Source organism: Sinohyriopsis cumingii, chromosome 13 (genome assembly GCF_028554795.1).
Source record: "Sinohyriopsis cumingii isolate HCF-2022 chromosome 13, ASM2855479v2, whole genome shotgun sequence".
NCBI lineage: Eukaryota > Metazoa > Mollusca > Bivalvia > Unionida > Unionidae > Sinohyriopsis > Sinohyriopsis cumingii.
This window is the reverse complement of record NC_142973.1, coordinates 42,917,820-42,941,773: the sequence shown is the minus strand read 5'-3', so window position 1 is coordinate 42,941,773 and position 23,954 is coordinate 42,917,820. Positions and strand designations below refer to the sequence as shown.

At 35.2% G+C, this 23,954-nt stretch overlaps 1 protein-coding gene across 8 annotated transcripts in view; it reads right to left on the bottom strand.

The window, feature by feature from the left end:
• The window catches only part of LOC149785302 (TNF receptor-associated factor 6-like), a 104,241-nt gene that overhangs the window by 71,763 nt on the left and 8,524 nt on the right, over positions 1-23,954 (bottom strand). Inside the window, exon 3 of one of the 8 annotated variants that reach the window (XM_089979190.1) lies at positions 10,930-10,998. The exons of 6 other annotated variants lie outside the window; for them this stretch is intronic. The gene's annotated coding sequence lies outside the window, so the exon portion shown is untranslated. Of the gene's footprint in view, positions 1-809; positions 893-10,929; positions 10,999-23,954 lie in introns of all 8 variants that reach the window. One more of the 8 variants, XM_089979191.1, reaches the window with a different exon arrangement.

The following is a 23,954-nucleotide window of genomic DNA, read 5'->3' as shown; positions in this document are numbered from 1 at the left end:
TGAATGGGTCCTTCATTTGTTTTTTTCACTGAAAAGTTCAGGAATAAAATTAATAATTAAGTGCAGGCACTGATTCTGGAAATATTGAATGTTATTTACAACACATCTTTCCAATCTCCTTAGAGAGAATTATGTGTCATAGGTCCTTCCCCACTCGCCTCTTACAGAGTTATGTTTAGAGCTTATTTCATGCCCACCTCCAAATAATTTTCTTCAGCATAAAAAACACCTTCAAAAAATGAAATGCTTTATATTGCATCAACTTACAAAGAACACAGACCTTGATCTACAGTCACAATTTGCACTTGAAGATCAGAGCAGCAGGGAGGGTGAACAAACCAATTTTGGAGCAAGTCTTCTTTGAAAATAAAGCTTCATACGAAAAAATGAAAATACACTGTCAATAACGTCAAACTGAAGCCTCTAACTGACAGAGATTTTCTCTAACTGGGTTAGCTCATTTTGTTACTTTATCTTTATTGCTTGTGTTTTCAAATTTGTATGTGTGTTTTCTGGTTGCATCCTCCCTGCTGCTATAAATATGTGTGTAATTAAATCATTACTAATGTAAAATATGATTGTACACCAATAATGGAATCTCACTCAGCTAGACTACCTCGAGAGCAGCTAGTAGCAATTAAAAAGTATATTCCAGTCCGTGATTCTGTCAGACAAAAATTACAAGTGCATCAGGAATCTCAGATGGTATTTGCAGTAGGTACAGAACAGGTATTTAAACCAATGTTCAAACCAACCAAAAAAAATTGTTACAGTAACTGAGGCGGCGCAAAAAGCTCTTGAGACATTACCTATTGATATTGTTGGTCATCTTCAAGCAGCTCAACCACCACCCCAGCAACCTCCTCAACCACCACCTTCTCGACCACAACCTCTGCCAAGAGTCAGAATTAACATTACAGATAAATTCATGCCTGAAGGTATTACCGCTATCAAAGACCCAAACCAAGTATTTAATATTGCCGCGGTTGGATATCATGATAGAGATAAGTATGTAAAACCCGAATATGTTAAAACTCTAAAAGCTGCTGATTGGGTCAGGGATATATATCGCATCGCTACTGATACTCTGCAAATCAGATCTGAGCAAGATATTAAAAGTTTTGACATCTTTAACAATATAGTATATGAGTATATTGAACAAGTAAATGATGAAAGGAGACTAAGAGAAGAAAAAATGAAGCAGTAACTTGAAAAAGCAAAAGCAGAAAGGAAATCAGCCTCAAGAGCATGGAAGAAAAAAGCAGATAAAACAAAAAGTGAGGATGAAGGAGCAACTGGAAGTGGTCTTGTTACTCGAGGAAGTGGCCTTATTACTCCATATCCCAGCAAGGTCCTTGCTGGTGTTGAAAGACTAGTAATTCTGATTGCCAGAAAATGAGCTGGTAATAATGCCCCAGAAATTGTTAATGAAGCAGCTGATATTTGTCATAGATTATTTACATGCGGTATCATGGATATTAATGTTTATCGATCTCTCATTGATGAAATTGTTGATGATTATCTCAGTGATTGAGGGTATACAATTAGATACAATGGCTAAATTAAGATGACCATACATAATGCTCAACGTGGACCTATAATGGTCAGGGTGAAATATTTGCGATTACCAACATATAAAGCTACCTATGGTGATGGAATCGGTGATATTGTTCAGGGTCTATTTAGAAGGATAGCCCCAAAAGCAATACTGATTACGAAACAATTATCAATGAAAACTTTTGACGCTGTTTATGATACAGGTATTGGTGCAGTTGGTGATGTTGCTAGTAAAGCATTCTCGGCAATTAAGGATAGACTAGCATGATTGACACGACAAAAACAGCAATCAGTAAAATTACCCAGCACTGAAGTTATGCCTGCAAATGTTAGTAAAATAATAAATCAAGCTGCAAATCAAAACTAGCAGAGTTGGCTGGTGTATCACTAATAGAAAAAGAAAAAATATAACTGCTAGTCTGATAGCAGAATGGGGTCTTTGTGTTAGACAATAAAAATTATAATAAAATGTTCAAACATGTATCTGATACATCATTTGACATGGATGCACCAGTTCTCAAAGATGAACCTGTGCATGATTATCAATATTATTCTTATGAAGCACGAGAACCAAATCAACGATGGACAAATTGAACTTCAAGTTCAGGATACAAGTAGATATTTCTTACCCACTGAAACATTCATTGAAGTTCAGAGTAGACTTGTAAAAACAGATGGTAATCTTTATGGTGATGCACAGGGTGGATTTGTTGATAACAGAATTATGGCATTATCTAACAGTGCACGATATATTATTGATGGTTGGGAAATTGAGGTTTATCATATGATGTTGATGTTGCTACGACAATATTGGGGTTATCCCAATACAGCGATGATTATTCACGGTCTGTTGGTCCGTCAATGATGTTTGCAAAAGATACTGTTGATAATGCTGATGGTAGACCTTATACTCTTTGACCAAAAAAGTTTACTGCTGTGGCTGACGCTGTCAATGTTGAAGGTTTACAGTTTGTAAATGTGAAATTTAATCAAAATAATGCTCGGGGAAGATTTAGTTGTGCAATGGAAATGTGACACAGACAAAATTTTTGTTGTGGATGCCAGTAATGTCACCATCACTCGATGAAGAATAACGGCTGTTCTATTTATGGACAGCAGCGACAAATCAACTCTATCAGGGAGTTACAGCACCACAACATGTATTTATAGCTTTCAAGATATCTGATGACAGAATTCTCAACTACAAAATCAAATGGTATTTGACAAACTTGGGGTTAGTGAAGTTTCTTTGAGGATAAATGGACATCAAGAACCGTCTGAAGAAGTATTGCTGGATTTTGAAAATAATCACATCGCACATGCTTATCGTCATTTGATGACATTCATGGGGCGTGATCAGAATGTGGATTCTGGTTTGCACATATCTCAGAGTGGTATTTCTCGACAATGTATCCGATCTACTACTTCTCACTGGAACATCTAGATTTGTCGAGATAGTCAGTCAATGACGTACATTTTTGAGCTCGAATAAGTGCACTACCAGCTGGTGTTACTGTTTATAGAGCAATCACTGTCATACTTTCAGATAAAGTAATGTTACTTGATGGTTTTGGTGGACAAATGAGTCATTGATGCCCCAGTAGAAAACATGTAATTAAATTGCTCATGATATTATAATGTCATATCATCATGTTAGTGTCAGTCTGACTCCTGGTCAGATTAAAAAACTACAATCAATATCAAAAGAGAACTGTGAAATATAAATATCACTAAAAAAGAACAAATCGCAGGAGGTCCAAATAGACTATCGATGTCAGTACATCAGCTTAAACACTTTAATAAAGCCAAAGAATGAAAAAACAGCATTAAACCTAATTTTTTTGCAGATGCTATTAAAGATGCAGTCAAGATGGGTGGTATATTTCCACTTCTTGCAGCTATACAGTGTTAATAGCCACTGCACCCCCAGCTGTTGCAAAAGCAGTTGCACTTGGTGCTGTTGGAATTGCTGCTGGAATGGCATTAAAGAAAGCAACAGGAAAAGAAATAAATACTTTGGGAAAAAAAGGAAAGGGTCTAAGATTACCAGGAACCCCTCATTGGTTTGGAAAAAGTCTCAGACTTCCAGGAACACTTCGTTAGACGTCAAACAACTACTTCCTATGTCCAATTTTGATTTAATAGATGCTGTTAAAAAATTAAACATGAAAAGTTTCAGAGGTGTTTTTATGCGTGATCAGAACAACAAAACTGTGATGAAACCGGTATCATTAATCTCGGTAAAATTTCTGGTCCAGGTACTCACTGGGTTGCATATGCGATTGATCCACATGGAAAATTGCAAGAGTAATTTTATTATTTAACACAGCTATTACACTTGGTACTCTTGTAACTCATTCAGGAGATCTCATATCTTTCTGAATTATTTCCTTTGCAAACTGATATCCAAATAACTGCTCAGAAAGTGTTTGATTAAATCGTTCAACAATTGCCTGATCACAATGTTGTTGTTGTTGTTGTTGTTGTTGTTGTTGTAGGGTTTAATGCCATTTTTCAGCACACAATAGGCTATGCATGGCGGCCAGTATTAATGGTGGAGGAAGAACCCGGGAAAACCCCGGGAAGAACCACTGACCCACGAGAAGCTACTGGCAAGCTTTCTCACATATCCACATTGGCCGAATCCGAGACTCGAACCCACGCAGACAGAGGTGAGATGGCAGATATCTGCAAATGAGAGCGCCCTAGACCACTCGGCAACTCGGGGCCCCCTGTGATCACAATGAATTGCAGTATGTCCTCATCTGATTTTGACGTTATGTTTCTTCATCAGAGATGATACTGCACCAAGAAATTCCTTGCCAGGATCAACCTGTAGCAACTGTGGCCATCACAAGGGTCCTCTTTGATAAATTCGTTCAAAAGCAGATACAATTATTATAGGTCCATCAAGGTCTGGTAAGATGCACTTGTTGCTTAATCTGATAATGAGATGGCTCAAGTGGGATAAGTTATATTTAGTGGCACAAGCTGTAGATGATCAGAGATGCTCTGATGTGCTTAAAGATTTTAATGAAAATGCAAAATTGTTGGATGAGGATAGTAATTATATGATTGATTTTATCACGGATATTGATGAAGCTCCATCTGTAGATGACATCGATAGATTTATTAATAATCTCATAGTATACTATGATGTAATGCTGGACAATCAAATCCTGTTCAGATATATTCTTGAGGCAGACACAAAAACACAGACGTGATTTATGTTACTCAGCAATATGCACAACTACCTAAAGTGATCAGAGATAACTGTAATATTTCAGTTGTGTTTAATGGAGTTGATACACATACTTTGTGAAACATTCATCAGACTTGGTGTTCAGGGGATATAGATATGATTAAGTTCAAAAACTTCTTTTGAAAAGCACAAGCTACCCCACACAAATTTATCATATTTGTATGATCCTCCGTCATGATATCGTGTAGGTCTTGATACAATTTTTGGTTAAAAAAGCAGCAGGAGAGAGGGTGCGACCAAAACTGAGTGTCCAGGTGGGTAGACAAACGCACATACAAATTTGAAAACACAAGTGATAAAGTAATAAAATGAGCTAACCCAATTAGAGAAAATCAAGGTTGGTTTGAGGCTTTGGTTTGATGTTACTGACCTTGTATTTTCATTATTTTTGTATTAAGCTTTATTTTCAAAGAAGACTTGCTCCAAAATTGGTCTGTTCACCCTCCCTGCTATCGGGGTCTGTGTTGTCTGTTCTAGTTATTACATGTACTCCTAATAAACTGCACAGACCCAGATATGTCTGCACATTATGCAATTGCAGATCAGGATCTGTGTTGTTTTACAGTAGGATTGGACTTACAAGCAATTAAATACAGTTATCTAAACATGCTAAATGTTGAATGAGAGTGGCATCCTTGTGATAGGTTTCTGATATATTCAAGATAGTTGATAGATAATAATCCACATTATAGAATTTTGAGACAGTGTTTCATCTGGTGTACATGTCCAGCATCATAGTTCTTAAATGGTTGCAGTAGGGAAGGGAAGGGAACTAACCCAAGCATATGTGAGAAGAGTTATGAGGATCCATCACTAGCATGTACACAGTAATCCGATACTCACCAAAACCACTCTGGTGGCCTAGTGGTTAGAGCATCTACTGTCTTAAATATTCAACAAGAAATATTTTTATTCTATACATAACAAGAAAAGATATGGCATAAAGCTGCTATACCTAGGTGCTTGTGTCATTTATAAAGTTTATGAAAATTGTCCAATTCAATTAGAAAGTATCGTATATTAAAAAAAATTTATTTTAAAATGACAAAATAAAATATTTCACTAAAACAGGATATCTGGTTATGCAAATATGAGCATTTAAACTTCAAAAGAAAACTTGCACTGCTAACTTTCATCCTGGGGCCCCATTTCACAGAAGCAAGTATGCCTCAGATTTGTGTGCATGGTACAGGGGGTGGGGGGTGTAAATACATTCAAAAGAGCATTATGGCTAAGCTTGACTTGAGAAATTATTTCATTTATAACTTTTGTATTGGTAAGTTAATGCACACACATTTTGTAATTCTGCAGTTTCTTTTTTACATGATCGGAGAATATTCAAGAATTGAAAGACTACTGGGTAGATTTTTTAAATACTGATATGTAGTAAATGTAATTTTACTGACTTCATTTTGACTGTACAAAATGCAATTTGCAGGGATAAAGCATATCTTATGATTGATACCATGCTATTGACACCAAATACATTATAAGGTGTGAGAAAATGAGGCTTTTATTGGAATTATTTACAATATTTTTCAAATTTCAGTATAAAATTGGAAAAAATGCTCAATTCAAACACAATAATCTTTTTTTCTTTGAGTTCTTGCAAACTTATGGAAACTTTCCTGATTCAAAAGATAATTACTTCCTCTATGATCATATGCATGCCACTAAATCTACGTTTTTTTTCAATCAGTACCAGTTCCCTATTTACATTCCACTGATGAATCTCTGAATTTCCATTCTTAGAGTAAAATTAAATGAATTAGTTTACAATAATGTCTCATGTATTTCAAAATTGCTAATGTAATTAGGCATTTGATTGACTATGTGTACATGTACATTTATTTGTTAAGTACTCCATAGAGAATATGTACATATTTAGTGCCTAAACACAATGAGATTTATCTCCAGTTTGAAATATATGATATAGCTAAACATCAGTCACAGTACATGTATCATGTTACTAAGGTAGATTGGATTATTAGCTGACTAACTAAATTTGTTTTGACCTTGAAATATATGATATAGCTAAACATTAATCCCAGTATCATGTTACTAAGGTAGATTGCATTATTAGCTAACTAAATGATTTTGTCTCGATTCCCACTAATCATCACACCAACCATCGGTATTGTTCTGCAAAATTAATACTTAGGTGGCGCTATACAGTTTCGCATTTTGCATAGGGTTAGGAATTTAAAGAAAAAGAATGTCCCCGGCTTTCCTCACTGGTTATACTGGCTATTTAAAAAAGACCTTGTATATCTTAGGTATAATGCAAAGAACCTTTAATTCCCTTTATTTTGGTGTATGATTGATGGGTGTACTATGAGTTATAGAGTATACAGCTTGGCCTTACTTCAAATGTGCACCTTTCAAAAAAGTGCTAGCTCTACTTGGTCATTTTCACTTCCTGAACTTCAGAGGTAAATTGTATAAAAAAGAGCCGATAACTTTTTTTAATTTTATACATTTGGTAATTCATTCATTGCACTTTCAGAAGCTGGTATTGTCTAGTCTGGCAAAATTCATTTTCCCTATTTTAATAGCTGCTATGTATAGTGTACTTTAGACTAATTCAGACTGATTTTTTAACACAAAGGAGCAGTCATTTTAGTTAGCAGTGTGCTTAAATCATGTAAAATTTCCAAAAGTACAATATCCAAAAGAAATATCATCCACATTACATTAATGTAGCATAGAGGTATGCAAACATTCTCTCCACTGTGCATGTTTTAAATGCGAACTACTTCACCTTACATACGTCACTCTCTCAAAAGTACATATTATCTGGTGAGTGCCACCTTAGATACATTATAACATAAGGAGTTATAATATGCTTATAACATGAGTTACCTCCCCCTCATCACTCTCCATTAAATGCTATGTTCATGGCTGCATCTTCATTTGGAAATATATGCATATTTTCTAGTTTCTCTACAACTACTTGATACCTACAAGCAATACCTACCTTTCTACAGAAGTAATAAAGTTAAAAAGAAATAAAATGGTCAAGAGTGAACATGTAAATTTACACTAATGGAAACTATTACAACATTTGCCTGCTAGCTGAATACATGCACAATTTCCTTCTGTGTTGAACCTGTACTATTTCATTTGGATACCACTGTGCATGACACAAGTACACCATAGTGAAATATTCACCAACCTGTGCCTGTAAACATGCAAGACACAACCCATGGTCTGTACAATTCTGTCAACCAAATCCAGCTTGATGAGTCTCAGATGTTGTCTTGATAAAGATGGTTTTGAGGCATTTCCCAATTTCAAGGTGGATAGTTGAGAATTTGTATGACATAACTACTGAGATTTCTGCTTACTGGTGTGTGAAGAAATAAGAGGCACCAACCTCCAATGAGCGGACACATGGATTTATCAAAAATGTATGACTAGATGTACCAAAATATCTACCACCCATGATCAATTTGTATCTTTTGTTTATGCAATAATTACATAACATCTATACATCATAACTGTCCAGCAAACAATTATATGGATCAAAAAAAGTCTCAAGCCATTGAAGTGTGTAAATAAATACAAAATTATAAAATTACTCTCAATTCCATGAGTAGCTTTCTTTGCTATTGATATAATCAAAGAAATGAATTTGCTAGCATACATGTATCTAGGTGAGAAAAAGAAAACATGCTGAAGCTGCTACAAAAAAATCTAATGAACCCGTTGCAAAAAAAAGCAGGATCATGTTACAAAACATGCATGGATTTATGATGAATTCAAAAACTTCCTCATCTACATACCTATGAAGACTGAAGGCATGTGACATTAGATAAATTGTTTCTTGTTACTTTAATTACTGTCGTAAGTTGTCTTGTGGAGAAAAAAAACATGCAAACGAAAAATACCTAATGTCCAGGCCCTGCATATAAACCTACAACCAAAGCACAGCTATAAAACAAGTGACCTTGATCCCAATGTCAAGGGAAAGCCATCAAGTCACATAATGTATTGTATTAATGTCATAAAGATTCATCCAATTTATGAAACAAATCTAGAAAAGAGCTTTAAGAAATGTATTGAAAGGAAATTTTTTGACCCAAACTTTAGTACCAATGTTCTATTATAGTGACCTTGACCCCAATATCAAATGAATGAGTGCACATCATAGAATGAATTTCTAAGCCTCAATGACTCATCCCAGGTATGAAGGTAATCAATAGGGATTCTTAGAAAAATCAAAAATACCCAACTCAGATTTTCACTGACCATGACTGATGACACGGTCAAAGTGGCATGCCAGCATGTCACAAAATGAAACGTCTTACATTTATATCAAAATCATCCAAAGCATGAACAAAATCCATCATGGAGTTTAGGAAATAGAAGCAAATGAAAATAATTTTCTGTGACTGTGACCATGACCTAAAGGTTTAAGTGGCAAGTGAGCATATCACCAGATAAATTGTCTTAGATTCATAATGTAAAGCAAGAACAAAATCCATCAATGTGCTTAGGCATTATAAGCAAATGAAAGAACTTTTACCAAAACCTTAATGCAAATTTTCTTTGACTGACTTTGTTCACAAGGTCAACAGAAACTCATCAACTAGATTGCATAAACTGATTCATCACTTCCTGATTTCAGTGCAAACCATTAAGTAGATTGGGTTCACTTTTAAAAGCTGAGAAGAATGCAAGGAACATCATTGGCAGTAAAATGGTCCAATACAAGGTAAATTCTAACCAAACAGGAAGTTCTGATCATACATACAACTATGTCTTGAAGATACATGTAACATTAAGTTCACTAGCACCAAATATTTTACATATAAACATTACTGAGCAAATGACATAACAGGTCATTTATGTCACTTCCCTAAGATAAGTACACACAATCATATTGTCTGGTATTATCATTCATTTTATGGATTGGGATTATCATTCATTTTATGGTATGGGATCACTGACTAAATGACACTGAGAAAAGCAGTTAGCTCTGATTTCCTCTGCATGATAAAATCTGATTTAAATCAGATCTCCACTGTCCTAATGTGAAGATCTAACAGTGACTGCTTAGAGGTCATGTTCTGATGACCTTTGAATTAGCCAGTAGAAATGCAGCTATCAAAAATATGAAAGTGATTCAAATCGCTCAGCACACATTGATGCTTTTCAGCCACACTGCTCTGTCTCCCGAATGCAAAGATATAAAACTTTATCTGACTGGCTGATAAAATTTTGTGATTATTGTAATAACATAGGTCACCAGAACATAACCAATAAGTGATCATTGTCAGATCTTCACGAATGACAGTGGAGATGTAATTTTAATCAGATTGTTGCATGATATAGCCTAATACGTTACATGTGCCATTAAAACCAACAAAAAAACCCCCAACAAAATCTAAATTTCCTGCTGCCCTAAATTCGTTCTCTTTCTTTAATTTGGCTCAGAATATTTCTAAACTCCTTAAGGTAGTCCACTTACGAAAAAGCAATGCTTACTACACAGTCTCATGATCATTACAGTATGACATCTTCAATATGACATCACTTTGTTTTTATCAGAATGCTATAAACTCAGGGAAAGACTGGTTGTAAAATGTTAAAGTTGTACTTTTACTCTCTTATTAAATAATGAAAAACATAAATTCTTGTACAGGTTTTTAGTCAAAATAACAGTCTTGTGAAAGGAAATGATAATATCCACAAAACATAGTTGACACCTTTGGGAATCTTTAACAATTTACAACCACAATGGCTTTCTGTTGGAGAAACAACTGTAATCTCATTAATAAAGTCATTCACTAAGAAGCCATGTTTCTTTTGTACTTAACAAAAGGAACCTGTGATTTTTAACCTGTGCAACCTGGATGAAATTTAAATAGTCATTCCACTGGTAATTTATTGGAAATTAGTGATAGGGTACTTTCTGATACACTTTGTAATGACCTTTACCTGCAGGTTGATATTCAATTGAAATTTATGCCAAGAAAATCTACACCAACATAAAAATAGTTACCTTGATTTTTGGACTGCATGGACTATAAGTCTGGTTAATGCATGATGTAGTCATTTTCTACCATTAAATATTTAAAACAAAAAGCAGAATAAAAAATACTTACATTTTCTTGCATTTCCCAAATAATCTCTCCAAAATAAAACACACATCATAAGAAACCACAGGTTACATCCTGGGGACAGAAACATGCACTATTCTGACAGAATACCAAAACCAAAGAGGCACTATTACAGGAAGCAAAAATTTCAACAATATTTATCCATATGACACATAATAACCTTTCAATTCAAACTTCCTGGTTATCTGATCTAAATATCATCTGCTGAAAAATAGCACTAAATCCACAAAACAAAGGACAAGGATCTTGTGGGCAGAAATCATTTTATGCATACATGAATGCTATTCTTTTGGAAACAGGTACTTAATAAGTGCAAATACCTTAAGTTTTGCTTGCCCTGACTACGTATGTATATGCATACCTACCCTGAACATTTAAGTACCCATTTGAAATGAACAATGAACAAAAAGTAAAATGAATGCAGAACACTGAGCAAATGCAAAACAAATTAAGAATGACTGAAAAACATGTTGTAAATGGTACATGCCAAATGCAGCCTGCCACAAACAAGAAACACTGAACCATACATAATGACACATAATGAATGATAAACCAAACAATATATGCTTAACTTTCCTTGAGTAGTCTCGGAAACATTTGCAAATGCAGTTTCAAATGCATTCTTAAAGACATTTAAAAAGCAAAAACATGTGACATACCAAGATAAATGGTAAACAGTGAGATAGTTAATTGAACAGCTGAGGCATCTGAAATGCATTGTTGGGGTACATAAATGGTTCAGGGGCTATATTAGGCTGGAATGAAAAACAAAAATTAAGGGCAAGATCTGATTGGTCAAAATGTAGAAAAAAGTGCAACATGCTGAAGTTAAATTATCCAATAAAATGCTAAAAACCTTCAAAAGTCAATGTGATACAGAATGAGTATGCCAATATGTTAAGTATAACCTGTTAGCAACCATGACAAAAGTCGTGATTATTCTCTTTGAGTACATGCTGACAATTACTGTAGTACAGTATGGGGTAATTCAAATGATAAAAACACAGCAAAGCTGGCACATCTTCAAAAAAGAGCATTTGGGCTAATATCAATCCAGAAAGAAAGCAAGGAAAGTTTAGCTGGTAGGTTAAAAATATTACCTATTAAAGACCGAATCTGTTTGAGAAAAGCCAAATTAATGTACAGGATATCTCATAATAGTGCTCCTGAATATTTACAATCACTATTCCAGTATAGGCTACCTGGTAATACTCCCCACCTGCGATCCATGTCTACCAAACAGTATAAAATTCCCAAACCAAATAAGGAGTTATTTAAAAAAAGTTTAAACTACTCTGGAATTCTGTTCTGGAATAGTATTCCAGTTGAGATTAGAAATGCCCACACTATTTCCTTCTTCCAAACCCAATATATCCAGTGGCTTCAGAGATGTAGCTTAAATAAATAAATTCCTTTGTATGAGGGCCTCAAGGTAGATTAGTTTTTAGCTAACTGTGTTACCCTCTTTAAATAAGGTCATTATTATTATTATTATTATTATTATTATTATTATTATTATTATTATTAAGCTTGCAAACCAGCAAGCCCAGTACCATCTTTACTGGGGCCCCGAGTGGCTGAGTGGTCTAAAGCACTCTCCGTTATGGATCACTACCATCTCACCTCTATCTGCGTGGGTTCGAGTCTAGGATTCGGCCAATGTGGGTATGTGAGAAAGCCTGCTAGTAGCTTCTCGAGGGTCGGTGGTTCTTCCCGGGTTCCTCCTCCACCATTAATACTGGCCGCCATGCATAGCCTATCATGTGCTGAAAAATGGCGTTAAACCCCACAACAACAACAACAACAACAACAACCATCTTTACTTGCTTACAAGATAACTCCAACTGCAAACTGCATAGACCGAGACCTGCTGTCACATAATGCACCAGAAGATCTGGGTTCATACAGTTTGTTCAGACTAATCAGTAGAACAAAACAACATAGACCCCAATCTGCAGGTGCATTATGTTATGGCAGATATGGATCTTTGTTGCTTGCAGTTCAACTCAACTTTGTTTTTTTTTTACATTTAAGAGCTTTCCTTTCACTAACACAGTTTCATTGCAAATATTCCACCCAGGCGGTAAAAGCTAACAGCTGACCAATGCTTAAATTGTGTCTTGTACTCTATTGGTACAAGACTTAAAGGCCTCTGTATTATCCCACTGGTCATGATACCTATTGGTATTGTAAAGAAATGAAAATTTATAGAAATCTGAAGCAGGCCAACGGGCTTCAAATTCTAAATGTTATACTTCATGTACTTGCTTATAAGTGGAGTCCAACTGCAAATAACAAAGATCTTAATCTGCCATAGCATAATGCACCTGCAGATCAGGATCTATGTTGTGTGTTCTACTAATCACACCAAACAAACTGCACTGACTCTGATCTGCTGGTGCATTATGCTCGTAAGTGAGTATATACAGTAATCAGGTTGTTGAGAATATTTGTTTTCCACTATTTGGAGGTCAGAATTTTGTCCAAAAAATCAAACCCCTTCCACTTGAAAATAAATGGTGACCCCTTAAATCCAGGTATTTATAAATCTTGACCCAGTGGGATACTACAGTTTGAGCTAAGCTGCAATCTTTTCTTCAGGAGGTTATGTAACCTACCTTTCTTCAGCTGCTAATTTTTGTGCAAATTCAATTTTAATATCTTCCTTGTCTGAGTTGATCATTTGGAACTGTATATACCCACCTATAAGCCCAACTGCAAAATGCAGACCCAGATCAGCCATTGCATAATGTGCCAGCACATCAGGGTCTGTCCATTTTGTTACGAATAATCAGAAAAAACAAAAACATAGACCCTGATCTGCAGGTGCATTATGCTTCGTTATTTGCAGTTTTGACTTAACTTATAAGCACATATATAAGGTATTAGCAAAGTGAATCCATTGGAATCATTTCAGATTGACAATAGACTGAGTAATGGCATATGTGTGTGTGTGTGTGTGTGTGTGTGTGTGTGTGTGTGTGTGTGATATGGGTATACTTGTACTTTGAACATGAGTAATTAGCAATAGGTGAATCACAAAGGGACCTGCTCTCTATAATTTGCTCCATAGTGCTTTTACCAGAAAATGTTGTGTTTGGAAAGAAAAGATATAAGGGCATTCAAAGGCTATGATTCCACTGTACGAAATATTGATGTGGAATGCATGAAATTCATCTCTTTCATTGACTTATCAATACATGCAACAATGTTACACAGCATGTAAAGGATATGACATTGATTAAACAAGGGACATAACTCTGACAAAAAGTAGAGTCGATGAAACAAAGCCCATCAAAGGCATATTTAGGTCAATGAAACAATGTTTCCATCGAAGTACATCGGAATATGTTAAATAGTTCCTGAGCTTTGCTGATTACAAGCAACATCCCATGTAAATATATGACGTTATTAATAATGGCCCCTGAGCTTTGCTGATTACAAGCAACATCCCATGTAAATATATGACGTTGATTAATAATGGCCCCTGAGCTTTGCTGATTACAAGCGACATCCCATGTAAATATATGACGTTGATTAATAAGGGCCCCTGAGCTTTGCTGATTACAAGCGACATCCCATGTAAATATATGACGTTGATTAATAAGGGCCATAACTCATTTTAAAATGATGTAGACAAAATAAAACCATGACAAAATTCTTAAAATGCAAACAGAGGTCTATAAGACAAAGTTCTTACCAAATTTATTTTTTTCTTGAGGTTTTCTGATGGCAATCACCATTCCAAGTTTGTAAAGACAAAAATGTGTCTGACAAGAATCATAACACTGTCCAAAATTGAAGTAAATACGACAAAATCCATAAAAGGCACACATAAGTCTTAGACATTGTACACTAGAGCTAAAACTGAATATTCAATCAAAATACTTTTTTTGTGAATATCTGAACATAAAATTGGTATGTAAATATTCATTTGTTTACCAAGCGAGTCTGACAACAATTTGTAAAACAAACAAACAAGGAAAAATGTAAACTTTGTAATGTTAAATCAGTTTACAAGGAAACAATGTAAAACCTGTTAAATACCTGAAATTCAAAAACCCAGTAAATATTTGGAATAGTTATACTAATCATAACATTGTCATATCTATTCATACTTTTGAAAATGAAAGATAATGTGCAATAAGGCAGGTTGTTAAATTAAATTAAAGTGGCCACATGTCCATGTAATTTTGATTCTGAATACCATATACACTTGCTTATAAGTTGCTTATAAGTTGAGTCAAACTGTAAACAACACAGATCCTGATCTACCATAGCACAATGTACCTGCAGATCCCGGTCTATATTTTTTGTTCTACTGATACGCTCCTGTCAAACTGCACAGATCCAGATCTATTGGTGCATTATGCTACGGCAGATTTGGGTCTGTGCAGTTTGCTGTTGGATTTGACTTATAAAAGCGTATATATGGTAAATCACTTCCATGAAAACATTTTGAGATAATCTCTGCATTTAACTGAACAAAGAATAATCTTTCCGCCCTTTTTTACCATCCATTTTTGGTACTAAATGAACATATATGGTCATGATGAATCAGACAAGCAAACTGTCTGGATCCTCGAAAAAAATTACTTAAGATCCCCAAAATTTAATTAATTTAAAACGGCGTGGTTCACAGTGGTAAAATTACAGCTTGGCGGGGAGTGCATTTGTGAAGGTGGGGTGTCAATAAACACCAAAGCAAACAAAAAATGAGGATGAATTTAATGTCTTGATCAACATTGATATTCAAATTGGAAAATTTTATGTTCACTTTGGCTCTAATGTACACACTAAAATCAGAATATATTGAATATTTTCCCAATCTAGTTGCAATGCATAAGGGATCAACAAAATATTACACAAAGTCTTTTAGCAAAATCCCTATGCTGCTCTGAGCATATGGTTAGGAGGGATAATAAGATTCTGAAGCTGGCCATTGCGGCAGCCATACAAGACATCGGATCATCACCATTTTCATTCAGGACTAACTAGACATTATAAGTAGGGAGAACAGCATGTCAATGTGACCTTCAATGATAAGATTTTCAAGATGGCTACTGTGGTGGCCATATTGCAGCTAACATCAGTATCATTTTCATTCTGGATCATCTGAAAGTCTATTGGTGAAAAATCCAAATAAATATGACTTTCCATCCTAAAAATGTAGTAATAACATGATTTTCAAGATCAGTGCTGTGTTGGCCATTTTGGATATCAAATAATAAAAAAAAAATCATTTAGGACCAACTAGGCAACATAAGAAGCATTTTAGTGGAAAGCTCAAGTTTATATGAGGTGTAGTGATAACAAGATTTTCTAGATTGCCGCTGTGTGGTGGCTCTTTTGGATGTCAGATTAGAGGCACTTTCATTAATGACCAACTAGACATATCTTTTGATGAAAATCCCACATCAATATGACCTTCTTGTTCAGGTGGAGTTGTGATAACAAGATTTTCAAGATGGCTGCTGTGGAGGTCATATAGGTCATATCAGATTGGCACAGTTTGCATTTAGGACCAATTAAACATCACAAGAAGTCTTTCATGAAAACTCCATGTTGACATAACTATCCATTCAGGAGGAGTAGTGATCACAATATTTTCAAGATGTCTGCTGATGCAGCCATAATGGATGTACATTGTATAAGCATTTAGGATCAACTAGACCATGGAATGAATTTATGTTTAGACTACGGGATGAATGGGTGTGAAAAGTTTCATGGCACAACAATTCCATTGATGAAAATTTTGTTTCTGATCAACATCACAAGGACAGTAATGATTGGTATGATAAATGCAAAAATACAAATAATCTGCCTCAGATCACATAAATATTATATGCACAATATACCGGTATAACATTTTGAATGACTATACCACTGACAAGAAAAAGTGGATAGTTGAAATTAAGTATAAATTTAGATAGATTCTATGAGGTCACTGTTGCAAGCAAAAAAGTTAAAACTGGTTACATCTGGGATACCAGTGGCCACCTAGTGGACATAAATGGGAGTTAACCTGCAGGAATTACTTCCCTTCATCTATGTTACATGAATATAGATGGATAGATATTTTTTATCTTTCCAGGCAGCTTTATTGAGAGGTAGCAGAGATGAATCATACATGTAATCAGGTTCTGTACCTAATGGAGAATGAATGCCACAATCCAAAAAGGGCAATAACTGAAGAAAAAATTGCAGAAGCAAAGTGATTTGTTCATATGCATAACTTCAGGTTATGACAACAATGTCTACCAAGTTTCACAGCAATTCTGAATCAATATGCAGTAGTTTGGAAATCAAGACTGTATCATACATTGCTACAATACAAAAATGGCACCAACTCTACCAATCTTTGGAGAGCAAACTCAGATGATTGCCACATAATTTCCACATTTCATGGCAATCGATCAAAAGCTGCAGGACTTGTCGCATGGACGAAAAGACAGAATATAAAAAGCACAGTAAGCACAAAATTAAATTGTTCAAGTTTTGTTCACTCACTGTAATTCCCCCCACCCCAATTTACCACCACCTGGCACCATTGCAACCAGAGACACTACTGTGGTTGCTAAACAGCTTTACATTTTCTGAATTAACTCCCCACTTTAGAACTCTATGACCTTACCATACTATCTACCATATTATCTAATGTGCCAAACAATTTAATTTATTTAAGTCTTAGACATCAAAGCTTGGGGTTTAATTGTAAAAACAAACTATTCCTTTTGATTGTAATTTTCTTTTAACCACAGATCATCCAAATAAATTAATGAAGCATAATAATAATAATAATAATAATAATAATAAGGACTGCTCAGATACACTAGTTTAATCTGTCTCCAATTACAAGTTACATTAAAAACTGGCTTTGGCTTGAGAGCCCTATGTGTGTCATTTATAATGGGATATCTAATGGGATATGTAATAAGATCTATGTACACTGTTTAACATCACAAAAACACATTCTGGTCTATACAGCACTGAGTAAGTTAGGTCTCCAAATAAATGGCAATATAAAACATCTCCAAAAAATGGCAAAATAAAACAAAGATATGGCATAAAAGGGTACATTCTCTAAAATACAATAAAATTTTTAAGCCAAGTGCACTCTTTTAAAAAGTTCAAGACCTTGAACAATGTCAAGAGACACATCACAGGCCAAACACGTTTGTCTCCATTACTCGTGTCTTATGACATCCTGTGTGCATCACAGCTATTCATCATCTCCAATCACACAGTGAGATCAGGACATGCAAGTATCAAATGCTGATAAGTAAATTAGTATTCCTCTGAACTGATGGTGGGACAGCTAACAGACGAGGGTAACCATACCAATATCATGCTCGCGCATAATAAGAAAAAAAACGTGTCTCAGTTATCCATTGGGATTACATTTTCTACTGTCATTTCAAGATCTCTTTACATTGTTACAGAGGCCCCAAGTGGTCGAAAGCGCTCACCATTCTGGATCACTGCCATCTCACATCTGTCTGCATGGGCTCAATTCTCAGGCTCAGCTAATGTTGGTATGTGAGAAAGCTTGCCAGTAGCTTCTTGTGGGTCAGTGGTTCTTCCTCCACCAGATATACTGGCCACCATATACAGCCTATCCTGTGCTGAAAAATGGCATTAACCCTACAACAACAACAACATTCTAAACAACTCTGTGCATCCTGAGAGGTATTAAAACAATTTTTTAACCTGAGTTGATTAACCTATCTTCCAACGCATCTATAAAAATTTACAGTATTAAAATTAATATAGTATCATATGGTACCTACTAACAATTATATTTTTTTAAAAACAGTAATTGCAATACATTTTCATAGCCAACCATATCAGGCATCTGCATTAAGGTTCACTCACCAGATGAGGAAAACAAAACTACTGCTAAGGATTATAATTGATTTCTGGGTAAACCAAAAGTGCCAAAGCTCTGAGTGTGTGTGTGTGTGTGTGTGTGTGTGTGTGATTTGAATTTTTAACATAGTTTTTAACAATTTTTCAGTCATATCGCTATGATGACTGCAGTGTGACAGTTTATAGTGATGTCAAGCACTGGGGCATCATGCTGCAGACATGTAGCATGATGTCCCACACAGTCACATTATCCTGATGCCAGGCCAACCAGTCCTAACACTAACCTCTAAATGCTGAGCATCTAACAAGGCACCTGTTAGTATCATTTTTATAATTCATTGGTATGACTCAACCAAAAATTCAAACCCACAACCTCCTGCATCCAAGGCAGATGCTCTAACCACTAACCAGAGCAGTTGCCAAAGCTGAAGCAGACTATCAAGGTAAATAGTTAGCCACGTGTACAATGCAGGTCTCTCTCCAGGATGTGAACATTTGTAATGCATAATAAAATTATTGTTGAAAAAACAGACACTCGATTTCTTGAAAGAAGTGACCTAATTTTATAAATTTTAACACCTGAAAGTAAAGAACCAAATCAAAAGGTTCCTGACAAACAGAAACATCCACAAACCCACGCAGAGAGAGGTGAGATGGCAGTGATTTGTAATGGTGAGTGCTTGGGACCACTCAACCCTTCATGGCCATGAACAGGAGTGGTACATTAAGGACTCACGGTACTAATTCCACTCCAATGGTAAACATATGGAAACACTGTCATATTCAAAATTCAATAACTTAAAATTTATGGGTGCTGATAATGACACCTATAATTTTTCGTGCACATCTAACCTTGGTGCAAGCTTATGTGTGGAGAACACCATATGACCCGCGGCAATTTGTTTACATACATGTGCATGAAACACGTGTTATTGATTCTGCACCAAATGAATCAGGTGCTACTTTCAGTATTGAGTACTCCTGAGTCAAGCCTGTAAAAATGCTAAAATTGCATCAGTAGAAATTTGTCAATATTTTTTTTACATTACATATAGGACAAGCTCTCAAAAGATATTTTTCCTAAAATTTTGATTTTCATTATTAACCAATTATGGACCACCAAACCTGTAAATACTCTATCATTTCTTCACCCATTTCTAGACTGGTTCACAGTTCTTCTGTATAATTAGTATCGTGTGTCCTATAACCAGATTTAATTTTTTTTGAAAAAGTTGTATTTTACTCCTTGATATTAGAGCATAATTGTAAGAAAGAATTGGCCATGCTTGTGCATTTTATGTGATACCAATATCTATAGTTAAATTGCATCCGCATCACATGTTGCTGTGTTGTATTGTACTTATTAATGGCTTATTCTTGTTATTAAAATAATTGTTTTCTGCCTTTGTATCTTCATGTTATCTTTCTATGGCATGCATGCTACACAAAAGAAACACAAGCATGCTGACATCAGCAAGTATGACATCACAGGGTATCAAATTACATGACGCATTGTATTTTCATCTCTCACTGGCTATAAGACAAGTTTTAAATGTTTTAAATTTCAAAATTGCATTTCTTTTCTTGCTGACTCTCACAGAAATAAGATACAGTGCATCCCTATTCACATCAATCAAACAAAACAAATAAGTGTGCCACATGACAGGTCAAAATGATAAGAGGCCATTGCCCTTTTGTGACTAAAACATATACACACACCCATGAAGCATCAAGAGATGCTGACATTCCAAACTTATTTAAACTATCATCACATGTGATTCATGACCCCCAAATGTTAATAAAAAGGTATAAAAGCCAAGGAAGAGTTCCATAAGCTTTATTATACTGAATAATTAAATAACATAGTGCTACTTTTTAGTATAAAACTATGGGGAAGGGTGAATAAGCAAAGAATAGACAGAGTAATTTCTTCAAGCCTGGTAATGTTCCCCACAACGGGGGTGGGGGGAATGTGTATCAACCCAAAAAACACATCAGCATGAGGTATGTTACATAAGGACAGCAAGAGACAAATTTGAAAAAGCTATCCAAAGTTCCTATAATGCTGACATTGATGTTGGAGACAGAAAGTGTATGCACAAACTGTTATGACTCAAGCTATTAAGTATGCTGGAGGTGGAGAAATGTGTGAAAAACTTTGCTATGCCAAGACAAGTTCATGTCTCTATGCAATATGCAGACACTGATAAAAATTGTCACTGAATACACTACTTGTTAAATTTAAGTAATAGAATTGAATTGCATATTGAAGTTGTCTAATACATAAACATATACCTACATTTACCCAAAGCTCATAAAAAGTTAAGAAAAAGTCTCAAAATCATTACTGTGGCTACTTTCCACTATAAGCAGTGTTAAATTACTTACTTTTTAATATAAAGCTGAAAAAATGCATACATTATTGAACAAAAGAGAAACAAAGCAAACATTGCAATCAGTCAATTACAGTCAAAGGGGAGGTAATACACCTTGAATTGGCAAACCAAATAGCAAGCTCTAATTTACAGCTAAATGATTCCTTACTATTACTTGATGGTAAGAACAGAGCAATGTAGGTTTAATAAATAGCTTTTGTTTCAAATATGAAACCGTATTTCTGACATGAAGCTTGTTTTCATTTATTCACAACAACATATATGGTGAAGAAAACCCATATCACTTAGTGCACGCAGTAATCAAATGCTGAGATTTGGAATAATGTGTTCTGAGACCACAAGTTGCAACACCCTGAGTATAAAGGTTTTCTATCATGGGACTTGGTACATGAAGAAAAAAGAGATCTGGTTTGGTGGGAGAGAGCAGTATGTTCACCATGCAGTTATACATCAAGAATGTTTCAACTGTATGAAGGGAGGTTGGGGAAGAAAAACTGCCTGTGTGAAGAATGCAATACAGATAGGACTTTTGCAGACTTATATTGGGAATGAAGGGTTGAAAACTATTATTTTAAGTGAAAATGTCCCTCCCTGCTCCCTCAACAAAAGGAATGCAGAAAAGTTCCAATACTGTTTGCCCAAAAATGTAATGTACCAATATGAGAAACATGCTGAACATAGAATAGGTGTCAAGGAGTTTAATTCTAGGATAAGAAATAAGACCGGTATAATTGATATTCAATGTGACTCGACATATAATAATTCAATTTACAGGTTGAGGCAATGCAGCATGTGCAGTTTTGTGCACAGTCCTTATTTTTACAATGTTCTCTGCTTTGATCTGCTGAGTGTGTCTCTAAAGTTAAATGATCAGTACTGATACATAAGTGATTGTGACATAAGTGGCTTACATATAAAATCTACCCCACCCCACTCCATTTTGGGGAATTATTGCATGTGTTAAATGGTATTTAACCATACAGGCCAATCTATGGGTACCATCATATGAAATTCTGCCATCAGGCCATACTGTGCTCTTTTCCCTATGGCCTGAGCTATATACTTCCACTCTCCAGTGTATAAAACCATCCCCATGTCTTTTGTATAGAATTTTTCTCCAAAATCACATGCAAACCATGATAAAAAGACTCCATTATCACTGTCATATGTAAAAACCACCAAATTGATACCCTGGATGCACGTGGTAACCATGGAAACAACAAACTCCTATTATGGTATAGGTCGCATATAGGACTCACGGTACTAATTCCACTCCAATGGTAAACATATGGAAACACTGTCATATTCAAAATTCAATAACTTAAAATTTATGGGTGCTGATAATGACACCTATAATTTTTCGTGCACATCTAACCTTGGTGCAAGCTTATGTGTGGAGAACACCATATGACCCGCGGCAATTTGTTTACATACATGTGCATGAAACACGTGTTATTGATTCTGCACCAAATGAATCAGGTGCTACTTTCAGTATTGAGTACTCCTGAGTCAAGCCTGTAAAAATGCTAAAATTGCATCAGTAGAAATTTGTCAATATTTTTTTTACATTACATATAGGACAAGCTCTCAAAAGATATTTTTCCTAAAATTTTGATTTTCATTATTAACCAATTATGGACCACCAAACCTGTAAATACTCTATCATTTCTTCACCCATTTCTAGACTGGTTCACAGTTCTTCCATATAATTAGTACCGTGTGTCCTTAATGCAACTGAGTAAAGAGCATAATCAAGACTTGTGTCATGATATTTAACAGAACATACTTAACATGATTGCTTATTCATTCTGCATGGTAAAGTAAACAGCCATGTAAACATTTGAAGGTTTTTAGCATTTTAGTGGATAATTTAACTTTAGTTACAATAGCGCATGTTACACTATTTTCTACATTTTGACCAATCAGATCTTGCCACTATTTGTTGTTTTTCATTCCAGCCTAATAATTAACCCCTGAAACATTTATGTACCCCAACAATGCATTTCAGATGCTTCAGCTATTCAATTAACTATCTCACTGTTTACCATTTATCTTGGTACGTCACATGTGTTTGCCTTTAAGAATGCATTTCAAAATGCATTTGCAACATGTTTCTGAGATACACAAGGGAAGTAACTCAAACAGTCATCTTTTTTCTGGTTTATCATTCACTGTTAACTATCTATTTTTTATGGTTGGGCATTTGATGCATGTGGCAGACTGCATTTGGCTTTTACCATCTATCATTAATTTTTCATTCATTCTTCATTCTGTATTTGCTTACTGTTTCTGCATTCATTTTCCTTTTGTTCATTATTCCACTGGCACTTTAAGTGGGTCAGGAATGTAAAAATATAGCCATGGTGAATTAAAAGTACATGTACTTGCATATATTAGTCAATTTGTGTTTTCCGAAGTACAGTATACATGTATGCATAAAATCATCCCCCCTCCCACAAGATTCATAACAGAATTACAGTTATTGGGAATTTTACACTTTCTGGGAATTGCAGATGTAGTTAGGGTTTCAATTTCTGGGAATTGCAAACAGTCAGGGTCACACTTCCTTGGAAATGCAGATAGATAGGGTTATCCTTTCTGAGTTGCTGTAAATTTATATTGAGTAAATCTGCTTTATTCGCTGTTTGTTGATTTAGACAGCAAACCAGGAAGTTTTGAACTGAAGTGATACTGATAGCATTATATTTCTCCACATTTTGTTGTTGCTGTACCTGTTAATGGAAG